Consider the following 6,000-nt stretch of genomic DNA (forward strand, 5'->3'; position numbering starts at 1 on the left):
CGTGGTTCCAGGAGCCTGGCCAGGCTGAGGAAGAGGGACGGGTGCCTGCATGATGGGGCCCCGGGGCCCTTCCTGGCAGACGCCTGCTCAGCCAGGAGACGTGTGGGCGCCCCGGCTCCCTGCCTCCCGCCCCCGTTGCCTGCCTTTGTGAATGCAGAAGGAAAGTATGTTGTGAAGGCAGCCGCCCTGCCTTGGGCGTGCCGGGCTGTAGGCCCCCAGTCTGCGGAATTCATCAGGGCAGCAGGGGAGGGCAGCTTGGCCACCTCTGCATCCTCAGCCTGCCTTGAACTGGGAGAGACGTACTGGAGGCATCTCTCTAGAAGGAACAAAAGGCAGGGGTGGGATGGGGGGCTCTGAGCATTGAAGTCCAGGAGACGCCCCCCGACTGGCCGTGTGATCTTTGGCAGGTGCCACCTCCTCTCCCATTCTCCTTTTTTTTTTTTTTTTTTTTTTTTTTGAAACAGGGTCTTGCTCTGTTGCCCAACCTGGAGTACAGTGACAGTTATAGCTCACTCATTGCAGCCTCCAACTTCTGGGCTCAAGTGATCCTCCCACCTCGGCCTCCCAAAGTGCTGGGATCACGGATGTGCACCACTGCACCCAGCCCCATTTTCCTTTTACTCTGTCCATAACCCCATTACATCCCAGGTTCTACTGGATGGCGATAAAGGAAGAAGACAACAATAAATATAGTGGCTACAATTTTCTTGAGCAAGTGCCAAATGCTTGAAACCTTGCCACTCAGCCTTTGTGGGTTTTCTCTTTCTGTCATCCCTGAAGTCCCAGAAGGCAGGAACTTGTCATCATGGGAGACAGTGGGGCACAGTGATGAAGGTCTCAGTCTCTGGCATCAGAGCCTGAGTTTCATATCCCAGCTCTGCTGTGGGACCTGAGGCAAGTTGCTTAACTTCTCTGTGCCTCAGTTTCTTCTTTTTTTCCTTTATTTCTTCTTTTTTTCTGCCACCTTCAAAAGTTTCTTATAATGTAAAATTTTCCTTCTCAGGTTACTATACTGAAGAGTTGCTTCAGGAGAGAAAGAATTTCACTAGAGGCCGGGCGTGATGGGTCACGCCTGTAATCTCAGCACTTTGGGAGGCCGAGGCAGGCAGATCACCTGAGGTCAGGAGTTCAAGACCAACCTGGCCAACATGGTGAAACCCTGTCTCTATAAAAATACAAAAATTAGCCAGGCATGATGGTGGGTGTCTGTAATCCCAGCTACTTACTCAGGAGGTGGAGGTGGGAGAATTGCTTGAACTCAAGAGGCGGAGGTTGCAGTGACCCGAGATCATGCCATTGCACTCCAGCCTGGGCGACAGAGTACAACTCTGTCTAAAAAAAAAAAGAATTTCCTAGGAACAGATAGGAATTTCACAATATTTAATAGATACTGGTTTCTTTCTTTTTTTTCTCCTTCCTTCCTTCCTGCCTCCCTCCCTCCCACCCTCTCTCCCTCCCTCTCATCTTTCCTCCCTTCCTTCTTTCCGCCCTTCCTTCTTTCCTCCCTTCCTTCCTTCCTCCCTTCCTTCCTTCCTCCCTTCCTTCTTCCCTCCTCCCTGTCTCTCTCTCTCCCTCTCTCTCTATTTCTTTCTTGTTTTTGAGATAGGTTCCTACTCTGTCACTCCAGCTGGAGTGCAGTGGCACAAACACAGCTCATTGCAGCTCAAACTCTTGGACTCAAGCTGTCCTCACACCTCAGCCTCCTGATTAGCTGGGGCCAAAGTCATGTGCCACCACACCTGGCTAATTTTTTTTATTTTGTAGAGACAGGGTCTTGCTATGTTGCCCAGGCTGGTCTCTAACTCCTGGGCTCATGCGACCCTTCCATCTTAGCCTCCAGGGTAGCTGGAATTACAGGCATAACACCCATATTTAATGAGGGTTTTGTGCAATCAAATGAACTAGTATCTGTATTCTGAGGGGAGGAGAGTGCCTTCAGGGCTAACTGTAGAAGCTCTGTTCTCTCCTTCAGTCTCTCTGTCTAATGAAGTAAAAAATGGAAATGTGTAAAGTTTTATGCAAGGTAACTCTAGCAGTAAAAACCAAGGTGAGGCCGGGCGCGGTGGCTCAAGCCTGTAATCCCAGCACTTTGGGAGGCCGAGACGGGCGGATCACGAGGTCAGGAGATCGAGACCATCCTGGCTAACACGGTGAAACCCCGTCTCTACTAAAAAAAAAAAAAAAATACAAAAACCTAGCCGGGCGAGGTGGTGGGCGCCTGTAGTCCCAGCTACTCGGGAGGCTGAGGCAGGAGAATGGCGGGAACCCGGGAGGCGGAGCTTGCAGTGAGCTGAGGTCCGGCCACTGCACTCCAGCCTGGGGGACAGAGAAAGACTCCGTCTCAAAAAAAAAAAAAAAAAAAAAAAAAAAAAAAAAAAAAAAAAAAAAAAAACCAAGGTGAAAGTAAGTATGAGAAGAATCCTCACCTCTTAGGGTCAGTGTAAGAACTGAATGAATTAGTGACCAGAAAGTGCACAGCCCTTACTCGGGAGGCAGAAGTGGGAGGATCACTTGAACCTAGGAGTTCAAAACCAGCCTGGGCAATATAGCAAGACCCTGCCTCTAAAAAAAAAAAAAAAAATTTAAAAATTAGCCAGGCATGGTGGTATGTGCCTATAGTCCAGCTACTCAGGAGGCTAAGGTGGGAGGATGGCTTGAACCCAGGAGTTTGAAGCTATAAAGAGCTATGATTCTACCACTGTACGCCAGCCTGGGTAACAGAGTGAGACCCTGTCTCAAAAAAAAGAAAGGCCCGGGTGTGGTGGCTCACGTCTATCATCCCAGCACTTTGGGAGGCCGAGGTGGGTGGATCACTTGAGGTCAGGAGTTAGAGACCAGCCTAAGCCACATGGTGAAACCCCATCTCTACTGAAAATACAAAAATTAGCCAGGCATGGTGTTGCATGCCTATAATCCCAGCTACTTAGGAGGCTGAGGCACGAGAGTTGCCTGAGCCCAGGAGGCAGAGGCTGCACTGAGCTGACGTTGTGCCACTGCACTCCAGCCTGGGGTGACGGAGTGAGACCGTCTCAAAAAAAAAAGAAAAAAAAAAAAAAAAGAAAGCACTGAGCCCTCAATCAATGTCAGCTATTAACATCCCCATTTTACAGGTTGGCAAACTGAGGCTCAGCAAGTCTGTCCTGTCTCCTCAATTTGGTCACTGGATGCTCAGAAAGAGGAGTCACCTCCTACACCTGCCTAAGGCTCCTGGAGAGGGTCTCCCAACCAGGCTTCTGCAGTTTCCGCTGGAGAAGGTGGGGTGGGCTGTCAGCGGAAAAAGCGGAGAGTGCAGGGACCAGAGCGCTGCGTAGTTCCTCAGTACCCCTCGTGCCCCTCCCAGCCCCTACCTGGGCTCATTAACAGGAGGCCCTTGTTCGGGGAGTGATGGATGGCGTGGGAGGCAGAGGGCGGGGTGTGTTTACCCACCGGCGGCTGCAGACAGGAGCCCAGGCCAGGGCCAGGCCAGTGGGGGAGGGAGGCTCCTAGGTAGGGAGGAGCCCAGCCCCAATACTGCTGCACGGAAAGGGGCCAGCTGGGCCCCTTCTGGAAACAGAGGCCAAGGGTCAGGGAGGCCACTCTGCTGGGGGCAAACAGGTGCTGGCAGAGCAAAGCCCCAGGCAGAGGGCACAGCAGGGGCAAAGGCCCAGAGGTGGGTACGGCCTGATGTGTTGGAGGTTCCGCGAGGTGATAGTAGTGGCTGCTGCAGGCGGGGAGGGGAAATGGAGGAAATATGCCAGCTGTGAGCCATGTTTAGGCTCCATGGGCATGTCCATTCCCACATTTTACTGCACTGCACGCCAGGCCCTTACCTGGGCTGTGACTGCTCCCTGGTGCCCTGTCTCCTTTTCACATGGCTCACTCCTCGCCCCAGCTGGGTTAGAGGCTCCTACTGGCCTTCACAGGCCCTTGGTGTGCCCCATCAGAGCTGTGACCATGCTGTATGGGCACTGCCAGGTTACACGGGTTATGGGGCTGCCTCCTCCATCAGACTGAGCTCCACCATCTTGTTCCCCGCTGTGTTCCCTGCGTATACACATGATGGAATACTGCAATGACGGATGGATGGATGGATGGATGGATGATGGATGGATGGATGGATGGATGGATGGATGGATGATGGATGGATGGATGAGTGGATGGATAAATGAATGGATGGATGGATGGATCGAAAGTGGTTTGATGGATGGATGGCTGAGTGGATGGATAGATGGATGGATGGGTAAGTGGATGGATGGATGGATGGATGGATGGGCAAATGGATAAATAACTGAATGGATTGATTAATGAATGGATGATGTATAAGTGGATGGATAGATGGATGGATAAGTGGATAGATGGGTAGAAGGATGGATAGGTGGATGGGTGGATAGATAAGTGAATGAATTGATGAATAGATGGATGAATGGATGGATAAGTGGATGGATGGAAAAATGAATGGATAACGAGATATATTGTATGGATGAATGAATAAGTGGATGAAAATGCATAAATGTATACATTTATACATATGGATGGATAATGTATAAATGGATAGATAAACAGGTGAATGGATGCTTAAGTGGATGGATGGACAAATGAATGAATGAATGGGTGGATGGATAGATAAGTGGGGAGATAGATGAATAAGTGGATGGATGGACGAATAGGTGGATGAATGGATGGATGGATAGGTGGATAGACAGCTGAATGGATAGATGATGTAGAAGTGGGTGGAGGGATGGATGGAGAGATGATGGATTAAAGAAAAGCCACAAGACCACAAAACAAGGATCCACAGGACTAAGGAATGACAGAATCATGACATCACTGGTTAATGGAGCCACTGAACTGTCCTCTATGACCACAGAGTTAGAGATCCACACAGCCCAGTCAACAGAAGCACAGAACCAAAGGGTAGTTGGAAGCTACAGGACCCCAGTGGGGGCAGAGACAAGCCATTGGGGCATCCCACATCCACGGTGCTACCAGGATAGAGTCTCAGAGTTAACCCCAACAGAACCATCCTCTGGCCACACCCTCACCTCTCAGCTCTCCAAGGAGCCTCCCAGGGGCCACGGAAGCCACAGGGTGCTTTTCCCCCCAATCTGTGGAGCAGCCTTGTGGGACAGGACCATGCCGTCACCAATGCCTGCAGCCAGCCAGCCTCCAAACACTCAGTGAGTCCTGGCACCAGGGCCAAGTGAGGCTGTCCAAGTACCAGGAAACACTGCCAGCCTCCGGCCAGGCTCCCCCGGACGCCGAGTGCTCTGCAGCCAGGGGCAAAGGAATCAATGGGTAACGTTTATATCCGTGTCCTTTCCAAAGCCAGCAGCAACATAGCATGGAAGAGAGGCCTTGCCCCAGCTGCGGCCCCTCTGGGCCACGGTGCGCTGACAAGTTGCCCGCTCCATCGCCAGGAGTCACAGCTCGGCTCAAATTTCTTGACACATCCATGTATGAATGAGTTCTCCAGAGACAGCACCCGTTTGCCCAGCAGAACTTGCACCCAATGCCCAGAACGACCAGTCCATTTGAGATGGGGGAAACTGAGGCCCCCATCTCAGAGGTGAGCCCAGGAACACAGTGGGCTGGAGCTGAGTCTCAACCCCAAGCCTGCAGGATGCTAAACCTGAACTTACCATCACCCAGCTGGGTTGCCTCTCAGGCCCCAGCCCCTTGTCCTGGGACCCCCCAGATATTTGCTTCCAAACGTGGTGCATTGCAGAATGCCAAAAGCATGGGCTGCAACAGTTTCTTGCCTTCCATGGGCTCAGAATGCCTAGCTCACAGGACTGTGGTGGGGAAAAACTGCGGTCATAGCACAGAAAGGGGACCTGATTGCTGGCCTGATAGGAGCCTTGCCCACACCGTTTCCCCCTTCCTTCTTCTTCTTTTTTTTTTTTTTCGAGATGGAGTCTCTTTCTGTCACTTAGGCTCCAGTGCAGTGGCATGATCTCTGCTCACTGCAACCTCTGCCTCCTAGGTTCAAGAGATTCTCCTGCAGGCCAGGCGCGGTGGCTC

The sequence above is a fragment of the Macaca nemestrina genome, chromosome 20 (genome assembly GCF_043159975.1).
Source record: "Macaca nemestrina isolate mMacNem1 chromosome 20, mMacNem.hap1, whole genome shotgun sequence".
In the NCBI taxonomy this organism is placed as follows: Eukaryota; Metazoa; Chordata; class Mammalia; order Primates; family Cercopithecidae; genus Macaca; species Macaca nemestrina.